This window comes from Diceros bicornis, chromosome 5 (assembly GCF_020826845.1).
Source record: "Diceros bicornis minor isolate mBicDic1 chromosome 5, mDicBic1.mat.cur, whole genome shotgun sequence".
In the NCBI taxonomy this organism is placed as follows: Eukaryota; Metazoa; Chordata; class Mammalia; order Perissodactyla; family Rhinocerotidae; genus Diceros; species Diceros bicornis.
The window spans coordinates 61,019,685-61,046,385 of NC_080744.1; positions in this window are offsets into that span (position 1 = coordinate 61,019,685).

The window sequence follows — 26,701 nt, forward strand, 5'->3', positions numbered from 1 at the left end:
GTGCCTCTTGATATCGATTAATCTTCCACTTCTTTCTCCTTCCCTGACACCAGTCCAAGCTGCCGTCGTCTCTTGCCCGGACCACTGCATCAGCCTCCAGACTGCTCCATCCAAATCAGCTCTGACTGTCTCCAACCCCTCTTCACACAGCAGCCACAGCCATCTTTCTTGGAGTGACATCTGATTGTGTTGTTCTCCTGCTTAAAAGCCTCCAAGGACCTTGGCAAAACAGTGGAAAGTTAGGAGAATCAAGACCATCCTTCCTGGAGAACACAGACCAATTACTCTGGTGCACAGGCAGAGTTCGTGTTCAGTGGGTGAGGAACCCCCACCGTCCTCAGCAGGATTTTTTGCTCAACAGCCACCACCCCACCAACCCTACTACCTGCTGGCTCAGGCCATTTCACTTCCTGTTTTGGTTTCTCCAGTTGAGAAAACATGCTAACCTAGGGTTGTGGAAAAAACAGAGCAGGCATAGAAACCATAAAAAGACAAGAAAGATAATAGCTGCAGGGAACAGAAAAATGTTAAAAAAGAGAAAGAGAGAGAGATTTAACATTTTAAAAAGAAGGAAATATTAAATTTAGAAATTAAAAACATAATAATTGAAGTAAACACTCACTGGATGCATATAATAGCAGATTAGAGATAGCTGAAGAGAGAATCAGTGAACTACATGAATGTAGCAAAGACAGAAAAGGAGATGGGGAATATGAAAGAGAAGTTAAGAGATATGGGAGATAAAAGAAAAGATCTAATATACATCAAATCAGAGTTCCAGAAGGAGAAGAGTAAGAGAAGAGGGAAGAGGCAATAATTCAGGAAATAATAGCTAAGAATTTCCAAACCTGAAGAAAGATATTGAGCCATAGTTTTAAGAAGCTCGACAAGTCCCATGAAGGTTAAATAAACGAAATTCACATGTAAATTCATCAGAGTGAAACTGGAGAACATCAAGGACAAAGAAATGATTTCTAAAGCTGCCAAAGAAAGGGAGAAACAGACTACAATCTAGGCAAAAGAGAAATCTTGATTCGCAGCTGACTTTCCACAGCAACAGTGGGAGCCAGAAGATAGTAGAATATTTTAGCATATGTTGATTAAAAATAACCACTGACCTAGAATTCTGTAATCAGTGAAAATGTCTTTCAAGAATAAAGTAGAATTAAGGCTATTCAGATAAAAAAGAACAAAAAAATTTGCCACTAGCAGCAGCACCTCACTAAAGGCAATAGCGAAGGTTGTACTGAAGGGAGAAAGAGACTGATTCCAGAATGAGGAGCTGAAGTGGATAAACAAAGAACACAGAAACTGGTAACTACAGAGATAAGACTAAATCAACATTAACTGCTTTAAGCTATAATAATAGTGTTATGTGGGATTAAAAGATAGAATTTGAAATATGGAAACACAAACACATATGCGAGGGGTTACATGGATTTAAAGTGTTCTAAGGCCCGTGTATAACCCAGGAGGAGGGTAAGGAATTGATCAATGTTAGCTATGGATAATTTTTGAATACATGTTGTTGTAATTTCCAGGTTAACTATTAAAAGAATAGAAATAGAATATACTTTTCAAACTAATTGAGAACAATTCTGAATGGTCAAAAATATTCCGTTAATCCAAAAAAGGCAAGAAAGGAGAGTAAAAGAAACATAGAAAAGGAGGAGCAAATAGAAAGCACAAAATAACATAATAGAAATAAATCCAAATATATCAGGACTTACACTAAATGTAATTGGAGTAAATGTTCCATTAAAAAACTGAAGATTATCAGACTACATTTAAAAATACTAGAAAAACATCTAAAGTGCAAGGATACATCCAAATGGATGAAAAAAATTATATCATGCAAATACTTACTGAAAGAAAGCTGGTATAGTTATATTTAATATCAAACAGCATAGTCTTTAAGGCAAAAAGAATTATTGAAGGTAAAGAGGGCCTTTGTACAACAAAATAATGAACAAAATACAGCTACATGCAAAAACACAGATGAAATTCACACATGTAATGATGAGTGAAAGGAGCAAGACACCAAAGAATCATTACAGTGTGATTCCATTTACATGAAGTTCAAAAAACAGGAAAAACTAAACTATATTGTTTAGTGACTCACAACTGGTGGTAAAATTATAAAGAAAGGCAAGAAAATAAAAACCACAGAAGTCAGGATAGTGGTTACATCTTGGGGGGAAAGCAGTTGTAATCAGCAAGGGGCGCACAGGAGTTCTGGGGCACTGGTGTAGTTCCAGGTCTAGTAATCTGGGCGGTGACTGCTCAGGTGTATATTTTATAATTATGCTTTACACTGTATATGTGTATTTAATGTATGTCTGCATGATTTATTTCACTACTGAAAAGAAGTGGACACTCAGAGTTCTAGACCCTTTTCCATCATGTGGCATCCATAAATTCTTTGATATTCCTCCTCTCAAGAGAGGGAACCTAATTCTCCTCCCCTTGAATGTGGCCTGGGCTTAGTGACTTGTTTCTTACAAACAGAATAAGGTGGAAGTAGCGATGCGTGACTTCAGAGACCAGGCCACAAAAGGCCCTGTAAATTCCTCAGTGTTTTCTCTTGCTCTGAGAGAAGCCATGTTGTGAGGACACTCAACCAGCCTGTGGAGAGGCTCACGTGATGAGGAACTTAGGCCTTCAGCCAACAGCTAAGTGAGTGATCTTCCTTGGAGGCAGATCCTCCAGCCCCAGTCAAGACTTAGATGACTGCAGCTCCCACCAACATCCTGATTGCAACCCCAGGAGAGACCCTGAGCCAGAACCACTCAGCTAAGCCGCTCCCAAATTCATGTCACACAGAAACTATGAGTCAATAAATGTTTGTTGTTTTAAGCTGCTGAGTTTTGGGATAATTTGTTACACAGCAAGAGATAACTAATACGTAGCACTAATTTGCTGTGTGGCCAGGTTGCCTCAGTTTGGGGACTCAGTTTTTTCAACTGCATAGTGGAGAAGTTGGGCTGGATTATGAATGGCAAATATATTTCATCTTGCCATAGAAATGCCAGTCAATTAAGAATGATTCTGAGACTGCACCTAAGATCAGGGCGACAGAGGGCAGCGATTGACTGGAGGGGACCAGGAGAGTGGCAGCTTATTTACCATGTATATTCTGCCCCAGACTAAAGGACCACTAAATCCATGGAGGGAATCATCTCATTTTCCCGTCTTACTAGATAAAACTCTTTTGGGAGCCCAAACTCCTTAGCACAGCAGAGACAAAAGCAGCCAGTCTCCTTCCAATGCAGATGCCTTGTCCACCCAAGTCCTCAAGTCTGAAATCTCTCATCAAAGAAGCATTGGCCAAGGATCTGGAGATGAACCTGGCTTCAAATCTTGTCTGTCACTTAATAGCTGTGTGACCTATGAAGAGGCTTCATCTCTCCAAGCCTCAGCCTCTTCACCTATAAAATGGAAATTTCTCTCAGGATTGAAGGAAACTCCATGGCAACTAGCCATCAGTTCATCAGGAATCACTGGCTCATCCATCATGAGCCCCTCCTTGAGTGTTCAGAGGGATATATAGAAGTAGCCCAGAGTCCCTCCCTCAAGGAACTTGCTGTCTGCTTGAGGAGACAAGTCTTGGCCACGTGCCATCACTGACGCTTTCAAGACAGTATGAGCTGAGAGCCTGCTGGTCTGGAGTGACTGCATATGCTCTAGGGATTCTCCAAGTGTGGTCCCCAGACCAGCAGCATCAGCATCACCTGGGAACTTGTCAGAAATGCAGATTCTCAGACCCACCCAGACCTATGAATCAAACACCCAGGGGTGGGCCTGTGGTCTGTGCTGTAACAAGCCCTCTCTGTGATTCTGAGACTCGCTCAAGTCTGAGAACCAGGATTTCAGGAGACAGAAGGACCAGGCCTAAAGGAGGATCTGGAATGTGAATCCTAAAGAACCACTAGAATTTGGATAGACAGAAGAAAGGGCGAAAGTGGTTTCAGGTAAGGGCAACAGAATGATCAAAGGTGAGGAGGTGGGACAACTTGGCATGTGCTGGGCCCAGCGGGCACACTCACTGATGGAACGGAGTACAGGCGTTGGGAATAGCAGGAGCCAGGGGCAGATAGGTAGGGCCTCGAGTGCCGAGCAAGGAGCTTGGCCTTGATGGCGCAGGCCATGGGGAGTCCTTGCAGCTTTTTGAGCAGTAGAGTGACAACAATCTGGCACCTCTTTTAGACCCACAGCCCTGAGTGCTTCCCTAGGTCTCACTGAGCTCCTAACGCAGAGGAATGCCTCCGTTCATCAGCAGCCTCTAAAGCCAAGGGGATCCTGCTACAAGGAGACAAGGAGGCTGTAAGGGAGGAGGTGGGCACGCAGCAGCAGCCAGCCAGCTCCCCCCCGCAGAGGACTTCCCGGGCCCCAGCTAACACGGGCCTTGTGCAGGTATTGAATTATGAATGGAGGTTGCCCAGAAATAATTGCGAACATTATTGCCCCCCACACACGTGTGTCCTCTGCCAGGCTGTGGCAATAGATTGTGTTGCTTTAACTCTCCAGGGTCGTTATAAATTAGAGCTCTCATGTTAACAGTGGGGCAGGGAACCTGGGGAGAGGAAATCCCATCCGAAAGCCCTAAAACGGACAGACCCCTCAACTGTGTGTGTTGGTTACCCTCAACTTTTCCTTTCGTTTGATCTATTCCAGCCATCCCTATTAAATAACTAATTATTTAACATCTTTTAAAGCTTTGTTATATATTAGAACAGGCAGGACACAAATGAGTGCTTTTAATAATATAAAAGCCCATTAGCTTCATTTACTGTTAATGTTAAAATAAACATGAGGCAATTTAGATATACTATTCCAATTTCACGGAAACTTTGATGTTTTTCTTCTCTAGTCACATAATTAAGGGAAAAACTACTAATGATATTAAGTTTGTACAGTGTTAATGACAGAAACAGGCACAAGCTGAAATTGCAGCCATTAATATGAAAAAATAAAATATTTAACAGGGGAGATAGATGAGTGCAATTTTATTAAACCAAAATGAAGAAAATTAATTTTAGAAAGTTCCACAGTCGTTCACATGCTACCATAACACAAGCTGTCTAATGTTTTATTTTTGTGGTCTGGATTATTTATAGGTGGTCCAGAGGAATGCCCTGGATTTTGCATATTGTTTTGTGGATGATGAAGGTTTTGCCTTTCTTTGTTTAATTCTTTTCCTTTTCCCTTCGCTGTACCACCAGTCCCCAAACGGAAATGGCTTTCTTTGTAGTGTGTGCTTTGACAGACGGACCTTCCTGACAACCTGTAGACGAGACTCAAGAGGTGGCGTCGTGTAACCCACTGAGAGAGTCTAGCAGTGACCACTGACTGCCGGGAGCTGGGTTGTTGGGGCTCTCTCACACGTGACAGTTGGCTCCAGAAGAAGGAGCCCTATATCGGGGTGGGAACAGCTACTGCTCTGACTTCACCTTTCCTCTCTGCATCTGGATCTTTCCACTTGTAGCAGGTTGAATAGAGTCCCCCCAAAATTCGTGTCTACCTGGGACCTCAGAATGTGAACTTATTTGGAAATAGTGTCTTTGTAGATGTAATTAAGGTAACAGTCTTGAGATGAGATCATACTGCATTAGGGTGGGCCCTAAATCCAATGAGAATGTCCTTATAAGAGCAGCAAAGACACACAGAGACACAGAGAAGAGACGGCCAGGAGAAGACAGAGGTAGAGACTAGAGTAATGCTGCCATATGCCAAGGAGTGACTGGGGCCAACAGGACTGGAAGAAACAAGGAAGGATTCTCTCTAGAGCCTTCAGAGGGAATGTGGCCATGCTGACACCTTGATTTCGGACTTCTGGCTTCCAGAACTGTGAGAGAATAAATTTCTGTTGTTTTAAGCCACCAAATGTGTGGCGATTTTTTACAACATCCCTGGGAAACCAATACAAGACTACCAAGTCTTGTAGTTTTGAATCACTGGGTGATTCGGACACCTTCAAACCTGTGTAAAGGTTTGTGAAAATGTGATTCAAACATTTTCAAGACACCTTCACCTCTGCTGCTGAAGTGTTCTTATTAAACCGTGTCGGGGAGGTGGGACAAGGATGATTTTGAGATGTGACAACATGGATGAAGAGGCTGCTGGGGGTGTGGTGGCAGAAAGAGCCGGAGCTGATGAGTCCAAAGACCCAGCTTCTCTCTTCAGGCTGTCGCTAACTCACAGTCTGGCCCAGAGAAAGTCACTTCAGCTGGGTCTCGGTTTCTATGGTAAATGTTGTCAGTGCCCCCACGAACATCTGCTAGAGGTCCCGTGTCCCTCTGTGCTCACTGTCCCCACACCAAAGTTTCTTGACCCTGACACTATTGGCATTTGGGGCTGGATAATCCTTTGTTGTGAGGGCTGTCCTGTGACCTGGAGGATATTTAGCAGCATCCCTGGCCTGCAGATGCCAGGAACGCCCCTCCCCTGAGATGTGACAACCAAAACTGTCTCCAGACATCGCCAAAGGTCCCCATCCAAGAACCACTGATCTATACATAAGTGTGGGCTCTGGGTACGGCCCCTCCTTCATTCCTCTTCTACCCCGATGATGGTGGGGTGCTCTGGAACTGAGAAGAGGGGGCACCTAACCTGAGAGGAGGGGCCTGGAGGAGGAGGAGCCAAGCTGAATCCAGGGGAGGCGCCTACATGATGTGAAGTGAGAGGCGCCCAGATCTCGTCCTAAGGCCTCCAGGATGCCCAACGTTAGGATAACTCCTTTGATTTGAGGCACTCGAAGCCCCAGTTAGAATCCAAGATTGTGCTCTGGGAGGCATGGGCAATAGGCTCTTGTCAGCCATTGACATCCTGGCTTGGGCTCTAGTTCAGCGGGGTGACCCCTGCCACTAGCTGGCATAAGCCGAATGGCCATCTGCTCCATGAACCTCCCTGAAGGGTTTAGTGAAAAGTGGCCTCCCCCTTCTTACCTCCTCTAGCCTAGACAGCAAGAGAGGTGGAAAGCACGACCTGCAGCATCTGTATCGGTGGGAAGGGGCACCCAGGCAGCCAGACGCAGGAAGTCTAACTTTGGGGAGCTGGGGCCTGGGGACTAGGAGGAAAGAGGAGAGAAATGTGTCGAGTCTAAACCCCATCTTCCCGACAGCATCGTCTCTGGCTGATCCACAGGCTTTGAGGGCATGCTATATCCAGTTGTCTTTACTCAAAATGTGGCCCACGGACCCATAGCATTGGCATCACCTGGGAGCTCGTTAGAAATGCAGAGTCTCAGACCCACTGCTAGACCTATTTAATCAGAATTTGACGTTAACAAGATCTCCAAGGACTCGTGTGTACTATACAGTTTGGACAAGAAATCCACATTTATTTAGGGAGGCCGTTTATGTGACCCTCCCTGTGCTGGGCATCGGGGAGGATACGAAGAGCAGATGCAATCCCCCCGTGGTATTACCTGCTGGCCAGGAGACCAGAGTCCCCGAGCCTCCTCCCCTGGCAGCCCACCATCTGAAGGGTAAGGTCCCAACTCATTTGCCCATCACTCACAGCCCATGGCAATCAAAACCTCACATCCCTTTCCAGACCCTTCCTCCAGGCTTCCCCTCTGGATACCCTGAGCCCTTGCCAAACTGAATAACAAGCAGTTTCCCAGCACACTCCTTTCCTTGCAGATCCTGAGTCTTTGAGTGGCCCCTGTACCTGTAAAGCACCCTCCTGAGTCTGTCCTGTGGCCCCTGTACCTGTAAAGCACCCTCCCGAGTCTGTCCTGTGGCCCCTGTACCTGTAAAGCACCCTCCTGAGTCTGTCCTGTGCCCACTCAAGGGTCACCTCCTCCTAGGAGCCCATCCTACCCTGCTGCCACAGTCAGCTCTATCCCCTGTGACCTCTCCTGGCCCATTGCCTGCCCCTTTCTAAGGACCGAGTTGTCTCTCCCCTGTCCTTAGTCGTGTCCTCAGCCCAGACCCATGGCTAGACTGAGTGCAGGAGCCCAGTGCCCTGCACGGCCAGAGGAGAGCTCAGGGGGGGGTTGTTCACTGACTGGCTAAATGACCATGGACAGAGGCAGGGATATCTGACCTGGTGACCCACAGGGGGCCCAGTGGGTGTAGGAAAGTGGAGAATGGAAACTGACACTTCCTGAGCATTAACTATGTGATAGCACATAACGTGTTATCCAGCTTCATCCTCAGAGTAAGCCCTTGAGGCCTCTGTTGTAACCTCATCTGATAGATAAGCAATGTAGGCTCAGAGATGTTCAGTTACTTATCCAAGGTCACACAGACAGTGGCGTTCACACATCCATCTGTCTGGCTCCAAAGTCCATGTTTCTTAACTAAGCCATGATTTGGTCTCAGAAAACCCACAGTTTTGGTTGTGCTGTATAAGTCAATGTGAAGCTAAGACTCACCAAGCAGAAGATAATTTTGAGTTCATCTGGTTCACCTGGTCCGGCTAATTGTTTTTACTGATGGTAAATTGAAGTCCAAGGAGCAGAGCAATGATTTGCCCAAGGATGTGCAGAGCCAAGACCAGACCCTGTGTCTGGGTGACATCAAGGCCCGGTCCCTTTCCTCTGGGCCAGACTCTGGGGAGTGAGACAGCCATGGGCTTGGGTAATCAGGAGGCCATCCTAGAGGGGAAGGGTCTGGACCTGGGGAGGGAAGGGAAGGGCATCTACTTCATGCCAGCAGTAAACACAGGCCTCTCATTTAATCCTTGCAATGGCCCCTCGAATCATCCCATTTTATGTCAGGAAAAATTGTGAAAGTCTTTGAAGTGAGCAGAAAGAGATTACTGGATGTCTTGCATAATGTGCCTTTCTGGGTGATGGTACATTTTATTGTCTTTGAGCTATTTTACAACTCTATAAGTTGTAGAAAACTAAAAATAATGCAAATGATTCTTATCCATAGAGAGGCCAATAAATTTTGTCTGTTGGAATACAAATGACTATTGCCCCGAGGATATTGACCAGTTTTGCAACTATAGTCATGTGCCCCATAACAACGTTTCTGTCAAGGACAGGTAGCATATACCACGATGGTCCCACAGTGTACAGCCTAGGTGTGTATGTAGTAGGCTGTACCATCTAGGTTTGTGTAAGCACACTCTACGATGTTCGCACATGACTGTATTTGTAAATTCATTTCAGATTGCCTATACATGTGCTCTTTTGAACCAGTTGTGTGTGTGTGTGTGTGAGGAAGATTAGCCCTGGGCTAACATCTGTTGCCAATCCTCCTCTTTTTGCTGAGGAAGATTGGCCCTGGGCTAACATCTGTGCCCATCTTCTTCTACTTTATATGGGATGCCGCCACAGCATGGCTTGGTAAGTGGTGCGTCCTTCTGTACCCGGGATCCGAACCCGCGAACCTCGGGCCGCCCAAGTGGAGCTCGAGAACTTAACCACTACGCCACCGCGCCGGCCCCGTTCGAACCAGTTTTTAACACCTTACTAGTTCCCTCATTAATTAGTGAGTCAAATAAAATCTTTTTGATACTTGTTCATCTTTATATTTGTGTTAGTTACTTTACATTTAAAAAATTATCCTTTCACATAGATAATTGTTAAAAATAAGACAACAGGCCAAAAATGGAGTCACTTATGCTAAGCCCTACGTCTCCAAACTGAGACTTAATTACAGTTTCGGCTCCCCCAGAATTAGAACCTTACACTGCTCAATCAGAAATTGCCTGCTCAGCACGAGTGAGGTCATCCGCCTGATAGACCCCTGCCCTCCCCTAATGGAAAGGGACCATGCCGCAACCAATACGCTTCTTGCCTGGTATAACGTCCCTGTTCCCTCTCCCTTCTGCCTGTAAAAGTCTTTCATTTTGTCCTTGGAGCTCCTTTCTATCTGCTAGATGAGATGCTGTCCAATTCATGAATCATTGAATAAAGCCAATAAGATCTTTAAAATTTACTCAGTTGAACTTCCTTTTTTAACATGACCAAACTTAAAATTTAAATACCTTGCCCAGGGTCACAGCTTATAAGAGCTACAGTCTAGTTCCAAATCTTACATTCTGCTACCCACCCCCGTGCCCAGCTTTACGTCCTTCCTTCTTAGATCTCTTGGTTTATGAGGGTACAGCTGTGTGGCCCCTTGGTTCTCAAGCTGCAGTTTCCTCGGTGATCACTTGGGGGTCTGAAACCTTTCCTGCCGACCTCGGTTAGTCAGACAGAGCCATGTATCTGGAAGCACTTTGGGGAAGGTGAGAGCCCCATGCACAGGTAAGCTATTATAACAAAGGAGGTCCGGGGGGCTGGGGGCCTGGAATTAGAAGATCTGAGGGCAAATTCTGGCTCTACCACTTGGCAGCCCTGTGACCTTTCTCAAATCACTCAGTCCCACTTGGACCCTCCATCCCCTCAGCTGTCAAAGGGGCTCGCCTTGCCTATAGCACAGAGATACTGTGAGGATGGAGTGAGATAGATGGGCAGGTGTGTGATAGACTGTCAAGTACCATAGAGAGGTTAAGCCTTAGTGTGGTTATGGCTGCTGTCGTTACTGTCCTCACTCCACCTATGATAGAGGGGGTTGGGTGGGGGAGTTGAAGGCAGGAGTTGCTGGCCCTTCTCCCAGCTACTTCTCTGGGGGTGAACTAGGGCTGTGAGGAGAGGGGGCTCCCACCTCGAGCTCTCTGCCCCTCGCCCTCCTCTCTACATCCTTCAGCCAAGCCAGCAACAACTGTCACCTCCACCTTCATCAGGAGGCACTTTCCCAGGGCAAGCTGGGGAGGGGTGGGTTTTCCCCGGCCTTTCAGACACATGGCTGAGCCGCTGCAGGTGTTCCATGATAACATCACTCACAGAAGCCTTGCATCAGCTCACGTGTGCGTCCCAGTCTATTTATAGCTGCTTGATGATTCTGGAGCCCCGTCCAACCTGGATGTTTCCCGAGATGATGTTTCACCAGGTGTGAGCTTATTCAAGTTCAGCCAGCTGAGCAGCTGTGGAGTTCCTTCTTGGTGCTGGTATGATGAGCAGAAGGAAGGCCTGGCCTCTCCCCTCCCCTCCGCCAGGAGACAGCACACAGAACCTCAGGTCAAAGGCAGGCAGAGATGATCATGTCTGAAGGCTCTAAATCTAGCTGCTAGGTTATCAGAATCACCTGGGGAGCTTTTAGAAATCCAGATTTGAGGGCCCAGACCCTCTAAATCAGAATATGAAAGAGCAAGCCATGGCAAGCTTTATTTTAAACATCTTCCTAGGGGGGCTTCTGGTGCCCAGCAGCCTGGCTTGGAAACCACTCTTCTAAAGCAATCTTTCTCTGAACACAGAGGAGCCGGTGACACAGAGGTGTTAAGTCAAGTGTCAAAGTCACTCAGGCTGCCCTACATCCCCTTTTGGATCCCCTGTTCCAAAGGGACAGGTTCTTGAGGGGTTGGCATTTTCTCGGAGTGAAACTGTTTGCAGGAGCTGCTGCAGGGGGTAGAGAATGGAGAAGGAGCTCTTTGCTGCATTCCAGAACAGATCTGGCTGTGAACAGACGAGAGAGAGCTTTCGTGTAAGCCCGGCTGAATGGATAATTAAACAGACAGCAAAATGGAATGCAGCTCCACACACCTCCCGGGAGCTGGCTGGGGGAGATAATGTGCTTTCCTGTCATCAGAAGGCACAGGAGGAAAAACAACTGGGCCTGGCCGTTGGCCATTTAACAATATTGCTTTTGTAAACAAGTTGAAAAATCCAATAACTGTAAAACTTATGGCATGTCCTTAAAAGCCTGTCGCTGTTTTTGCCGCAAATAGATGAGCATTTCTGACTGAAGGTGTTCCAATTAAACAGTCCGCATCCCCAGGGCAGCGAGGTCATCCTCAGGAAGGAGGGTCTGATCCCTTCCGATGGCCTCAGGACCAGGGGTGGGGTGGTGAGCTTGGGGGGCAGCCAGGCAGTGTTTTGTTAGTGATCATTGTATTACAGCTGAACTACCCTCCTCCTCCTTCCTGAGGTCTCCAGCTAGAGGTAGCTGCAAACAATCCAGCACACACTCAAAGAAGCCAACTCTTAAGATGGAACCCCAGCAGTGAATGCACTCCATAGGTGCCTCATTGAGGCCAGCCCTTCCACTGGGAAGGAGAGGCTGTTCAATTCCTCTGCAAAGAAACCCTTTGGTGGTGCAAGCAATGAAATAGTAGAAGGTGTAGTTGTAGGCCTAGAGGAGCACACAGTCTTGATGAGAACACACACACACACACACATACACGGAAACCAGAGGCAGAGAGCCCAGCAGTGAGGGAGTGGAACAGTGGGTGGAGGGTGGATGCTTTGGGGCTGGGGGAATCACAGAAACTGGATGGGATTCCAAACGCCGTTTGATCCACCAGCCAGCTCCCACTCTCTGCCTGCCATGGCCCCATCTACCTGGAGTCGGGCCAGACTTCACAGGTTAAGGGCACAGTCCTCGACAAGACTCTCCCTCCAGACACCAGCTGCAAGTTCAAGGGTCCCCAGGGTCACCCTCACTCTGCCCAGCTGGCTACAAATTCAGGAGCTCCTACAACCACCCTCGGTTGGTAATTCACTAGAAAGACTCATAGAACTCAGGAAAGCGCTATATTTATGATTATAGTTTCTTTTTTAAGTGTGGTAAAATACACGCAACATAAAATTTACCATCTTAACCCTTGTTAAGTGTACAAATCAGTAGCATTAAGTACATTCACGTTGTTGTGCAACCGATGTCCAGATTGCTCTTCATGTTGCACAGCTGAAGTTCCGTACCCATTAAACAACAACTGCCCGGCCCCTCCTCCCCCCCGCCCCTGGCAACCGCCCTTCACTTTCTGTCTCTGTGAATTTGACTGCTCTAGGTATCTCATGTAAGTGGAATCATACAGTCTTTGTCTTTTTGATGATTGCAGTTTTATTACAGCAAAAGGTTGGAAATAAGAGCCAGCCACAGGGAGAGACACATAGGGCAGGGTCTGGGAGGGTTCCACGTGCAGAGCTGCTGTCATCTGCAGGGAAGCATCACCCTTGGCATCCAGGGGCAGCTCACCTGAGCTTTGGTGTCCAGAGTTTTGACTGAGGCTTCATTCTGCAGGCAGGATTGATTGAATCATTGGCCACAGGATTGAACTCGGTCTCCAGCATGCCCACCCTTAGGTCAGGTGCTATCACATGACTTGAAGCCCCAACCCTCTAATCACATGGTTGGTTCTTCTGATATAGCTGCTCCTGTCCTGAGTCATCTCATTAGCATAAATGATGGGGATGCCCACCTTGAATCACCTCATTAGCATAAACCATCAGGTGCAGTCTGAGGGGCCCACCGTAAATTACGAAGACACCCCTATCGGGCAATTCCAAGGGATTAGAAATTACCTCCCAGGGACAGGGGACACCCTCCCAACGTTGTTGCCCTCATCCCATCCCCCCCATGGGCCTTCCTGGAAGACGGCTGATCCATCCACTGGTGAACATCATGGGGACCCAGTTCTGAGCCCGGCCTGGTCATTTAGCTTCACGTGGCCTTGGGTGAGTCACTTAACCTCTCTCTGCTGCATGTCAGCTCTAGGAGGGCAGGGATGGTTTTCTGGTTCACTGACGAGGCCCCGGGGCCTGGAACAGCACCTGACAGGCACATATTAGGTGCTCAGTCAATGTTTGTTGAATGAATGAATGAATGACTATTCTTCAGTCACTTTGCCTGCACCATGAGGTTTGTTGTCAGAGTCCGATGTGGGAGGCCCTTGGGGAGCTGTGAGGCATGAGGCGGAGGTGGGGGGCAGTAACCCTTACTCTTAGCGTAGCCATGGTTGTGGCTGAGTTAGCCCCTCCCAGGTAACAGGTGCAGCCTTATCAAAGGAGCCTTCTAGACACCTCATGCTTTGACTCAGGGACTGACTGTGCAGGGGAGGCTGGCCGGGTCCTATGACCCTCATGGGGGACCTAGGGGTGTTTTTCCAACAGCTCACCAGGCCCCAGTGCTTCAGCCCAGTTCCAAAAAGGCCTCGGTTCCCTGGAGAATGGGTGAGAAGAGCCAACCAGCTTTTTCTCTTAAAGGACAAGAAACACTAGGAAAACGGGTTGCCCCTGATATTCGCCAGGTCTTTTTGTGTCAGTTACCATTCAGGCCTCTATCTGGCAGACGAGGACGCCACAGCTCAGGGGTCAAGGCCTCATGGTAGAGAGTGGGAAAGAGGCCGTGACTTGGGGCCCTCGCCTGCCAGAGGCTCTGTAGTGGGCTGAGGAGTGGCCCCCAGGAGCTATGTCTATATCCAGGAACCTGTGAACGTGCCCTTATTTGAGAAAAAGGGTCTTTGCAGATGTAATTAAGCTAAAGCTCTCGGGGTGAAGTCATCCCACGTTATCCAGGTGGGCCCTAAATCCAATGACAAGTGTCCTTATGAGAGGCACAGAGGAGAGACACGGGGAGAGGAGGAGAAGCCCACGTGAGGACGGAGGCCGAGAGAGCAGTGATGCAGCCGCAAGCCAGGGAACGCCTGGGGCCACCACGAGGTGGACAAGCAAGGATGGGTTCTCCTCTAGAGCTTTCAGAGGGAGGATGGCCTGGCAACACCTTGACTTTGGGCTTCTGGCCTCCAGAACTGTGAGAGAATAAATTTCTGTTGTTTTAAGCCACCAAGTTTCTGGTAATCTGTTACAGCAGCCACAGGAAACTAATACAGAGACCCTAAACTGTACCCCACACTCACGGTGGCCTCCTCTCAGGATAGACCTGAAGAGGGGCTAGGAGGGAAACTGAGGCAGGCACCCAGGCAGAAGGGCCAGTGAGAGACTGTGGCAGATGTGGGTGGCAGTCCAGCCCACAGACTTCTGCCTGGTGGGAGAAGGCCCACAGCCTCTGGTGTCCACCCTCAGTCTGCGCAGCCACTCACTTAGGGAAGAGATCCCCTCCTGAGTAGTCTAAGCCCATCACGGTAAGCCTTGTCTCCTTTGCCAGTGGTTGGTTAAGGGGTGGGCATGTGACCCTGTCCCGGCCAATGAGATGTGATAAAAAAGATTTCCTGGCTTCTAAAAAGGGATGTAGGGGACAAGACAGTCCCTCATGCTCTCCTGGACCTGTCAGGGGTGGATGGAGCCCCAGTAGCCACTTTGAGACCATGAGGACCGTGAGCTGGCTCACTGAGGATGGCCAAGGGTGAAAGGAGAAAGGGAAGTACCTGACTCCCGATGACATTGTCTGGCAGCTGATTAACCAGCCCCGGACCTGCCCTGCCCCCGGACTTCTTGTGGTGGTGATAATAGATTCCTTCTTGCTGAGCTCGTTGGGTCAGAGATTTCTGCACTTGGAGCCAAAGCATCTCTGCTCAGTGGTTTTTGAACATTTTTTACCAAATCTCATAGTGAAAACATTTTACATTGGAACCCAGCACACACAGTGATGTAGAGAACTGAAACGAATAATTCGCATGATAGTATGTGTGACACATTCTGAAATTTTCTGTTTTATTCTTTTTTTATTTGTTTAATTACTGGTCACAATCTAGTAAATTGATTTCATGACCTACCAATGGTCACGACACACAACTTGAAAAACACATCCTAAAAATACGGAAATGATGGCAGAGAGAGAACTAGAGGAGGCAAATCACACAGACCCTGAGATATCGCAGATGTCACCAAGGTGGCTCGGGCATGAGGAAAGATGGGGATGGAGGGGGAGAAGCCAGGAGAGAGATGGAGAGCAAGAACCACTCGCCCACGGACGCCAACGTGACACCCTGAGGAGGGCAGAGGAGGAGACAGGCCAAGTCGAGGGGAAAACACAGAGGCCCAGGGATGGGGAGTTGGAGACAGAGAGACGGGAAATTAAAAATGAGATGCAGGGACAGAAACACACCTGGGCCAGGAAATGGAGATTCTAAGACTGAGATGCAAAGGGGCGTGTCCCCAACATAGCCGAGGAGGACGGGAGATGTGCCTGTGCACGGGCAATGGCCTTGGAGAACAGAGGCACTTTCTGGGCTGGGATCCCCCACTGAGGAGCTGTGTGGCCTTGTCTGAATCGTGTGGCCTCTCGTGGCCTCTGCTTCTTCCCTGAGCGATGGGGCTGTGATCTCCTCCGCGCGAGTGTGGGGAAGGTCAGCATGGGTGCTAGGCCTTCCAGTCTCTGAAGGGCTGTCCTCACGGGCCCTGCCCCCAACTGGATGGAGAGTTTTAACTGCCCCCCACCCAAGGCGTCCCCAGTGCCCATCCCCTGGCAGTCCCCTCCCCCGTGCCTCTGCCCAAAGGAGGGAAACCCATTTCCCTGGGAACAGCTGTGTTTCCTCAACAAACAAATGTTCCCTTAAAACGCTTCTGAGGAGGAGCGGGTGGTAATGAGCGAACATCTGGCCCATCGGCACACTCCCGTTTTTGGCTGCTCCGGCGCCCGCCAAGTGACTATTCCCTAATGTTCACCGAGTCCCACACCTGCTCTTCCCCATCAGGCCTGTGCCACGACGCCTCCATGAGGAGCAGAAGCCGGAGGAGCGAAGCAGGAGGGAGGACCCTCCCCCGGTGCCCCTCTGCTCTGCACAAAGGCCGCAGAAGTGGTCTGAGAAGAGCACCCTCCTCCGCCTGTGCCCTTCCTCCCTCCCCGCATTCTTTCATTCACTTCCTTCGCTCATTCGCTCACCCAGCTGCCTGTGCTTCCTCCTCTGGGGATGCAGCTCTGAATGACACATCCTTGCCCTCGAGGGACCCACCAGCTCCTAGGCAGACACGCTTTCCCCCTGTAGCACAGGGGTGGGCAACCTTGTTTTGTGAGGGCCGGGTGGTAAATATCCAGCTTTGCAGGCCACGCGGCCTCTGTGACAGCTAGTCAACTCTGCAGTTGACTCTGCAGTCATGGCACAAAGGCAGCCGTGGACAGGGCGTGAATGTGCGAGCACAGCTGCGTTCTCAGAAAATGGTATTTGTAAAAATGGCAGCAGGCTGGAGTTAGCCCACGGGTCATGATTTGCTGACCCCTGCTACATTCTGACACCCTAACTTGAGGTGGTCACATCTCAGGGTCTCTGCCCTAACTGTCCCGCCCACGCACTGTATAAATGAGCCCAGCTGCTGAGGGGCACAATTGATCGGACCAGGGTGACACCTGACAGGAAGCTGGGCCACTAGGCGTCTTTCCCCCGACTGGGGAACTGGGCTAAGGGAGTCAGCTTGCGTCCGGGGCTGATCTCGCTGGGAGCTGAAGTGTGGCGTCCTCCTCTGCCCCCTGGACAGAGGAGCAGAAAAGGCCGGGCTGCAGAGCGTGCAGATGAAGCAGCCCACGTGGAGAGAGGCTGCCTGGCATCCCAGTGCCCTTCCAGACTCTTCCATGCCCTCCTGAGCCCTGACTACATCCCTGCCCTGTGTTCCCTGAAGCCCCCCTGGATCCTTATTGAAATGTCTGCTTTTCTGTGTATGCCAGCCCCAGTCGGTACCTACTTCAACTAACCAGCAAGTGGTTCTGAACCACTTCCTGCCTCTGCACACCAGTCATGCAGTTAGTTTACGTCTGCAGTGGGGCTTGCCCTGGGGTAGATGCAGACACCAGGGGGTGCGTCCTTGCCCTCCAGCAGCCGACAGGTAACATATCCGGGGGGAGCTGGACATCCCCACTCCTCACTCCAGCACGACCTGCAGTGCACTGAGAAGGAGCGCGTAACCTGCCAGGGAGCGAGGGGTGGGGAGCAGGAGGTGGGCAACCCGAGGGCTTTGGCAGCAGAGGAGCCCTTTGAGGGCCTTGGAGAGTGAGTTGACCTTCACTGGGCGGAAAATGGAGGGAGGTGGCACGAGTGTAGAGCACATTCTCCAAATCGGGTTGAGAGAACACCAGCCCCAGGAGGGGCTTTGGGTGTCCACTCTCGCCTTCTTCCTTACCCCTAGACCTCCGGTTCCATCCAGTGACAATGTGCACCTTAAAATTACTCCACTTTCCAGGCTCCCTTGCAACTAGGGTGGTCCTGTGACATACTGCTGGCCGATGCGATGTGAGCAGAAGTCTGCTGGGGGAGCCTCTGGGTTGTAAAGGCTCAGACTCACCTTTGCTCTTGGCCTTTCTCCTTCTTCCTGCCTGGGATATAGCTGTGGTGCCTGAAAGGCTGCAGTCATTTTGCAACCGCGAGCATGGAAGCTACATGTTAAGGGTGGCAGAGCAGGAAGCTAGAAGGAGCCTGGGTTCCTGGTGCCATGTCTGAGCCACCATGTCGGCTCTGGACTGCCCATTTCTTACTGGTTCCTGGCCACTATGGGGGGAGGTGGTGCTCTTACCTGCAGCTCAGCACATTCGAAACTAATGCAGTGTTTTGTGATAAGAGGGTACTGTGGACCAAATAAGTTTGGGTATCCAGTTTCCACTGTCAGAAGTTCACAAAGCATATTAGATTATTACAGGCTCTGAGAAATCTTAATGTAAAAATAACTGTCTAACCCAACGTTTCTCAAGATGTTTGTCCGCCAATAGTCCCTCCCATTTTCGGGGGCACCAATGGACATCCCATGGAACACACTTTGGGAAACAAGCTATAGAGGAAAGCGTATGGGCTTTGGAGTCAAGGAAGATCTAGGTTGAATGCTGTGTGGCTTCAGGCATGTCACTTAACCTCTCTGAGCCTGAAATTCCTACTCCATAAAATGAGAGAGGGTCATATAGATTAAAGATAATCCAGATAAAGCAGCTGGTTCCTACTCAGTCATCAGCAATTCTCATTAACTCATGTTTTGGAAAGAAAATGGTATTAGAAACCAAAGACCCTGGCTTGAGTAAAGGTTCTACCACTTTCTTCTGTGACTCTGGGCATGCGACTTCACTTCTCAGAGCCTCCGTGTTCTGAACTGCAGTGTGGAGATTATAATGTCCACTTGGGCAGGAGGAGGTATGTGAAAAAGACTGGCACAGAGAGAAGGCTCACCCAATGTCGGAGGTGTTGTCTGAGCCCAGCTCTGTCCCCCAGCCCCTGCAGGCCAGCTCTCTGCCCCCACCCCAGAAGGCTACATACCCAAGCACTGTAGCATGGGAAGTCTGGCAGGACTGCTTTTGTATTTTCATTTTTTCAGGTGTCTGCCTTGCCACCCAACCCACCTCTCCCTCTTCCTCAGGAATCGCCCCTGGACCCCTCTGGGGACCCCCCAGGGCAGACCCTCTGCTGCAGCCACTCTGTCACCTTATCACGCAAGCCCGCAGAGCTCAGCGCAGCTCCAGCCTTTGCCCAGGCCGGGTTCCCCACATCACAGGTCCCAGCAAGTGGTCGAGTCCCACACTGCCACGTGGGGCCTCGGGGAACCCCTCCCCTCTGAGCCTCAGTCTCCTCCTCGGTGAAAGGGGGGTTTGCAATGTATGGTCTTGAGAAGGGAGGTGAGGAGATGCTAAGACTCGCTTCACAGGGGTGTGAGGAAGATTCGGCGAGAGAAAATATATCTGTGAAGGTGTTTCTAAGTGACAACACGCAACACTCACTGGTCACCATTGTTATCTTTTGTCCTCCCAGCTTCTCTTAGAGGCCTTAGGTGGCCCCGCCCCAGAGCCTAGGCTTCACTATTTATTTACCGTGTGCTGTGTGCTAACTGCTAACTGCTGCTTCCCCTACACACCCCTCCAGTGCTCCTGGACTTGCCCCTTCACCCACCACCAGCCCCCCGAGAGCCTGGGCCCCTCTCAGGAGCTCACTAGTCTCTGTGCTGGCTGAGGTCTCCTCTACCCTGGGGTGTAAGAAATGTCGCAGTTCTTTGCTTCCCTAGGTCAAGCTCAACCTGAATCGGCAGCTCCTGTACCCAAGTATAAGGGCCAATCTTGTATGTCTTCAGCACCCTATGTTCTCTCCCCTTAGATCCTGCAGAAAGTCCCATCACATGGCATTCCAGGACATGGGGCCTGGCCCGTGGTCCTGGCTGTGGCTGTTGACACTGCTGCTGCCCCTTCCTCTGCAGATGACTGCGTGGGCTGGTCTTTCTCCTCTGTCCCCTGCTGCGTGGGGCTGGCAGCTGAGATGCTCCACTCTGCCAGCTACACCCAGAGCCACTGAAGACCCCTGTCCAGCCCTCACCCCACCACCAGCCCATCAAGGCCCTAGGGGAGCAGGCACAGAACCCCACCTTGGAACTTCCAACTGCCTCGTCTCCTCTCCCAGTGGACCGTGGAGAGGCGCCCAGCACCTTCCGGGTACCAGGTTACCATCTCTCTGACCCTCACGGCACCCTGTCCCTCAGGCTCTCCCCCTTAATCCCCGGGAAAAGCCAGATCCACCCCCAGGATGGACCAAGCCTGGTGACAGCCCCTGAAACATACAAATGCTGTTACTCCACCCACCTCTCCGTGACCCTGGCTCCTCTTCCTGGAGAGAGGGAGAGAGACACTTTCATTTCCCTCCACCACAGAAGTATGATATTACATATTTTCTTCCATAAGTCACCTGTAACTTAACTGCTCGGGCCCTGGGGCCCACCTACCTGCCCAGGCTCCTGGATTTCTGGAGAAGGAGCTGATTCTCTGCTAGCCAGCCACCAAATGCCAGCTACCTAAGGTGGGCTCAGATCCCGACTCAGGTGGGGATTTGCTCCCTGTGATTTACTAAGGGTGACACTAAAACGGGTTTGCCCTCATTGTTCCTATGAGCGTCACGTCCAAAGTGGAAGGGGTGGGAGGAAGCCACGAGGGCTCAGAATCCTGAGGGCTTTCAGAAACCCATTACAACGTGAGCCCACGGTGGCAAGACGCTAAATAACTTATCATCCACTTGGTGGATTATCCATACTAGGTAGTGACCGAATGATCTATCATTCAAACCAGGACATGTGTGAGAAAGGAGGGGTCATCAGGAATTATGCTGGGCGGAGGTGTAAATCAGGCCTCTCCCAGCAGCCTTGGACACATGGTCAGCCATTCACTGGGGACTGGGATCTGTTCTTTTGATCTCATTAGCTCCTGGGAAAGTCTGGGCGAGTTTCATGGTCTCCACTGCAGAAATGACGAAACTGAGGTTGGGAGCAGGGAGGGGATGTGCCCATGGCCAGGCAGGCAATTAGGGGCAGCCTCTGGCCTTCCAGCTGGGCTTGTCCTCTACAGCCCTTGTCACTGCCCAGCCCCTCACCACACTGGTTGACCGCTAACCTGTCTGTCCAGAGAACCTAGAAGGGGTCCAGTCCTCAGGACAGTTCCCAACATCAGGGCCAGAAAGGGACACTTGTGGAACGTTAGAGGCAGAAGACACAGCAGGTATCTTTATGGTGTGGGTGAGGAGAAACCCTGGCCCAGGCAGGGGGCTGGATGAGATGACCTCTGACAGTCTACAGCCTGGAAGAAAAGTCCCAGATCCCACCTGGCGCCGTGTGGTGCATTACGCTGTAAAAACCACAAGAGGGCGCCCTCGCACCAACAAAGACAGCTTTAAAGTTCTCCCAAAGCTAGAGCCGAGAAAGGCCTTTCACTTTTTGTTACTTATTTGTTTTCGTTTTTAGTTTTTTTCCTTTTGAAACAATGTCATACATAAAGAAAAGCTGCAAGTGCAGGACAAGTAGTTTTTCTCTTGAGCCATTAAGACGAAGTTGCTGAAATGATTCCCCGAGTCCCCCCAATTCTTCAGTGTGTACCGTAAGTCCTACCAACAAGGGCATACTCCAACACACTACAGCCATCAAGAGCAGAAAATTAAGGTCGAAACATCGCTGCCACCACATCTGCAGCCCCCATTCATGTTTTGCCAACTTTCCTCAGCATGTTGTTTGTAGCAAAAGTATCCGGATCAGAAACACGCTTGCACTCAGCTGTCAAGTCTCTGTAGCCTCCTCCGTCCAGAACAGCTCCTCGGTATTTCTTTGACCTTTAGCACCCCCGCACTGTTGGAGGATGTCCCTCAATTTGGAGTCCCCCGCTGTTTCTCTGACCCAGTTCGGGTCCTGGCAGGAATTCCGCAGTGCTGTTCTATGACGCTGTCTTCTGCTGCGTCCTTGCAGGTGGGGCAGGATTTCCACTCGTCCCCGTGCCTGATGATGTTCACTTTGATCACGTGATAGACTTCTCCGCGGCAACGCTATTTTTTTGTCCTCTGTAATTGATAAGTATTTTGTGGGAGGTGCTTTGACATCAGGTAACCGTCCTGTTCAATTTATTCTTTTATTTATTCATATGAGTATGGACTTAGGGTTTTTTATTCTACTCAGTGGGTTATAATCTGTTACCAACATCACATATTTTGGTGCTCAAATTGTCCCAGATTTGCCTAGTGGGAGCCCCTGCAGGGTGGTGCCTGTGTCCTTTTGACATATCGCCATCACTCTTTGAGCGCTTCCTTGCTTTCTGGCACCACAAGATGTTTCCAACTCGTCTTGTACTTTCTCTGCCCCAGTTCTGGAATCAGCCATTTCTCCAAGGATCCCTGGTTCCCAAAGTGGGGAATGGTATTTAGCAGCCAAGGTCTGGATTCTAGGTACACTTGTTGCCATGGGGATGTTGCTGCTCCCAGGCCCCCTCAGTGGTTAGAGCTAGGGAATGAATATATGTGTATTTATACATGTTTGTATACATGTTTATATCAATACATACATGCTCACATGCGTCTATCTATCTCTCTATCTTGAGAACCATGAGTTTAACCTGAAACTTCCAATTCCAGTCACCACCACGGTTCCAGCTAGTTCTCTCCCTTTCCATATTCGGAACTCCCTTTTCTGACACTGAGGACTCTGCCTCCCATTATCTTTAATATATTTACTTATCTGATCAATCCTCTACACATAACCAATCTCCCACTTCTGACACCACCCCCTCAGGATGCCCCCTTCACCCGACTCGGGCTTTGACACCCCTCCACGGGTCACTGCAGCTGCGTCCCTCCACAGGGGTGCTGTCCTCCCCTGCTCGCCAGGCTGCCCCTCAGTGGGGGTGCCCCCCTCACCCCACGTGGTCTTTAACACTCTGTGCAGCCACCACTCCCCACATGGGTGCCCTCCTCACACCACACAGGCTCCGACCCCTCTCTCTGTGCCATCCCAGTGCCCCAACCCCGAGAGGATGCCTGTTGAGCAGCTCTACCTAATGGCTTTTGAGCTGTTGAGGAGGGGAGAGGGGAGGAGGATGAAGAGGAAGAGGTATTTTTATATCTAATTAGCTGTTGTTTTTTTTACAGCATCCTGTTCTTGTTTCATGATTGTAATCTCATTTCATGTATTTCTGAGGGTATTACTGGCAGCTTTTGCTTCTTGTTTTGCAATTTCTTCTCCCTGCAGAGTCCGATTCCTTCAAATTGCTTTTTTCTTTGTTTGGTAGCTAGTTAGACAGGTTTCATGTTAGAGACTCTCTTCGGCTCTCCAGGACCCCTGGCCACAGGCTCACATTGTGGCGAGGAACTAACTAGCTAAGCAGAAGCTCTGAGAGCGTGGAGGGCGCTTATCAACTGCAAGAGTTCCTGTGGCTGATCTGCCTGGTCATTTAGTTGGGGAACTCCTGATATCAGGGTCTTTAGGCCGCTCTTCTTGAGCTGCTCAGATTCCTGATTCTCTGCCTGGAGAGGGGATCCTGGCTTCCAGGGCTCAGGGGCTGAATTGGGGCAGAGGGCTAGGGTGGGGGTGATGTCAGCATCAGTGTGATCACTCATGCAGTTCTCCAGAGGGTGAGATGTACCCCAACCCCTGATTCTTGTGGGTGCACCCACAAAGGGACCCTTCTATGTTATCCCCTCAAGAAAATAACCCCCAATATTTTGAGGGGGCTGAGGGATAGACATCTAGCTGTTTAGAGATGGAGAGAAGCTGGTCTATCTTTTTCTTAAGCAGACTTTCCATCAGTTCTCCTTGTCTCAGCCCCTCTCTTCACTGCCCCCTCTGACGTTCTGGAGCGTCCAGTTCCCAAGCCTTCTAACAATTCTGTAGTGTAAGCCAGGTTAGCTCTTGGCTTTCCCTACTTCTGTGTTAGTATTCCCTTTTCTTGGGTTTCTGTCTTCCAATATTTTGTTGCTATTGCTTCTTCTCCTATCCTCCTAATCTTCATACTTTTTAAAAAGTCACTCTTTCCTGTGGTGAAGACTGAGGAGGGAGCGAAAGTAGAGATGGGTGTCTGACCTGCCATCTTGACTCACTCCACTTGTCCTGCGCCTACAACAGACTCACTTTTTGGTTGTCATCTGTGTCATCCCAGCTCCCCAGCTGGACTGTGAGACTCTAGCCCAGCACGTCTTTGATGGACAGATATGTCTTTTCTGCAAAGGGGGTCTGTGATACCTCGCCACCCATCATTCATTCAAAGCTCCACAAATTAGAGTGGTCCCACCAGGACTCCAACCTCAAGGGTCTATTGACCTCATCCTGCCCCCTGGAGATTCTTCAACCAGCTCCAGGATGCTCCTGGACTCTGGGCAGCCCCTCTCAGGGGCAGGATGGTGCCAAAGAATGAGCTTGGCTTTGGAGTGGTCATGAATGCGTCAGCTCCCAGCCCAGCTCCCCTCAGGTAGGCTTCCAACTGCCGTGATTGCAAACGTAAGAAGGGGAGGTTAGTGCTGCTCTCCTCCTGCTTCCAGGGGTTTCTCAGCACCTGTGTGGTTGGGGCCATGGGACTAGTTCTGGCTGATGAATTATGAGCAAAAATGATGTAATTTTTTAGCTTGATCATGGAATCACTGACGCAGGACCCTCCAGCGCCTTCCTCCCTCTGCTATAGTGGTCAGTAGTGTTTCAGATGGCAGCTGCTCTTTCAGTGTAGGTCTGAGTGAGAACAAGGATGACATGGAACAGAAGTCCCAGCCAACCTGCAAAGTCACAAGGGAGAGACAAACCTGGTGTGGGCCATGGAAATGTGAGGGGCTCTTTGTTACTGCAGCATAACCCAGCTTTCCTGACGGATACACCTCATAGAGTTGTGAGGATTCAGTGGTAACTTATGTGAGTGTGCACAGTGCCCTGCCAGGCATTCAGCAGGCACTCAGTAAACATGATCTCTTTCTTGCCTCAAGGGGACCTGAGAGAGAGTGTGTGACTCAGACAGCCTGTTCCACAACCAGACACAAGAGTCAAAGGTCATGAAGGAGATCAACATGGCCACCCCCAGGGGCAAATGAATGCAAATTTATTCAGCTCCCAACTGAGTGCCGGGCTCAATTGAAGTGCGTTGAGCGACTGCTGTGTGGCAGACCCGGGGCCAGTGCTCATGATGCCAGACAGGGAGTCGCAGTCTGGTGGGATCGCAGACACAAGGGACCATCTCGTGCAATGAGGCAAGTGACAGGAGGACCGAGCAGTGGTTCTGACACTTCTGGGGTGCTGGGTCCTCGGAGACTCCCGTGAGAGCCATGGGCCTCCTTTCTGGGAAGCTGCACGCTAGCATCTGCACACACACACACACAATTTTGCATACACTTTCAGGGGGTTCCAGGCCCAGGTTGAAATGCCTGAGCCGGGGAAGACCAGAGGGCTGTGCAGCTGACAGCCCCTGGCCACATGTGGCCTCGGGGAAGGCTCCCTGCAGGAGCCACCGGAGCTGAGCAGCCACAGAGCCCCGGGTCCCTGCCGGGAGCTTACATTCTGGGCATGGGGGAGAAAACCCATCACCCAAGGAGGAGCAGGGGCCTCTGGGGGCGTTGGTCCTGGCTTGGGTTTGGAGGGAGTTCAGAGATGACAGCTAAGCAGGGACAGTGCATGGGGAGAATCACCTCAAATTCACTCTCTCTTGTCAGTTGAAAAGCCCCCAGTCTCCACGTGCTCGCTCTGATGCTGAGTGGGGAGTGGGCACAGCAGCCGCCATCAGCCACCCCCTCCATGGGGGTGGAAACCAAGGCCCAGAGAGGGGACTCAACTCGGTTCAAATGGACAAATGGTTCCTGCCCAGCTCCTGCGTGCCCAGCTCCATGGCAGTTGCTGGGGCGGTCTGAGCATCACCAGGGAGCAGATGTGTTAGTGATAAATTAGCAACAGGAGCCAGCATGGAGCTGGATGATGGCGTTTCCTTGGGGGGGGGGGGGGGCTGGGAGCGGAAACGCTGAGATGCTTCCGGCCCCAAATCCACCAGTTTAGTCCCTCTGGGAGGAAGGGAGACTCACGGAGTCAACGGGTGGGCAGAGGGCAGGTGTTCCTGGCAGGAGGAGCCGCAGGAGCACAGAGGGGCTGAATACGGGCAGAAGAGGCCGTGTGAGGACACAGGCAGATTGTGGGGCCGCCGGGCAGAGGCTGGGCAGTGTTCCCGCAGCAGCAAGAGGGCAGTGGCTGCAGAGGCCTGGGTGTGGCAGCCTCTTTCGGGGAATGGCATGCTTCTCGGCACTGACCTGGAGCTCTCAGGCAGGGCGTCCCCACCACTCCTCACCCAAGGTGGGCCAGGGCCCTCATTTGATTCCATTTCCCGTTGACGTGTCTGGTTGTCTCTGCACTGCCCTTTCCCACTGCAACTGCATCTTGGTGTCTAGCCTCCTCCTGACATCGTTGTGAGCCAAGCACAAGGACCTGGAATTAAGCCCAGACTCCAGCACTAACTGGCCATGTGACCAGGGGCCTCGGTTTCCTCATCTGTAAGATGGGGATGATACAAACACTTGCTTTGCCTACCCCACAGGAGCCCTGTGAGACTCACATATGGAAGTGGGTATGAAAGGCCTTTCCAAACTTGCCATCCTTTAAGAATATAAGTTTATTTCAGAGTTAAATCTCACCCTTCCCAGGGAGCTAGGCAGAGCAGATAATTTTATCCCCATTTTACAGATGAGGAAACTGAGGCACAGAGAGGTTAAATGACTTGCCCAAGGTCCCACAAGCAGTGAGGGGCAGAACCAGGGTCACAATCCTGTGAGTCTGAATCTCGTTTCTGCTTCACCAAGT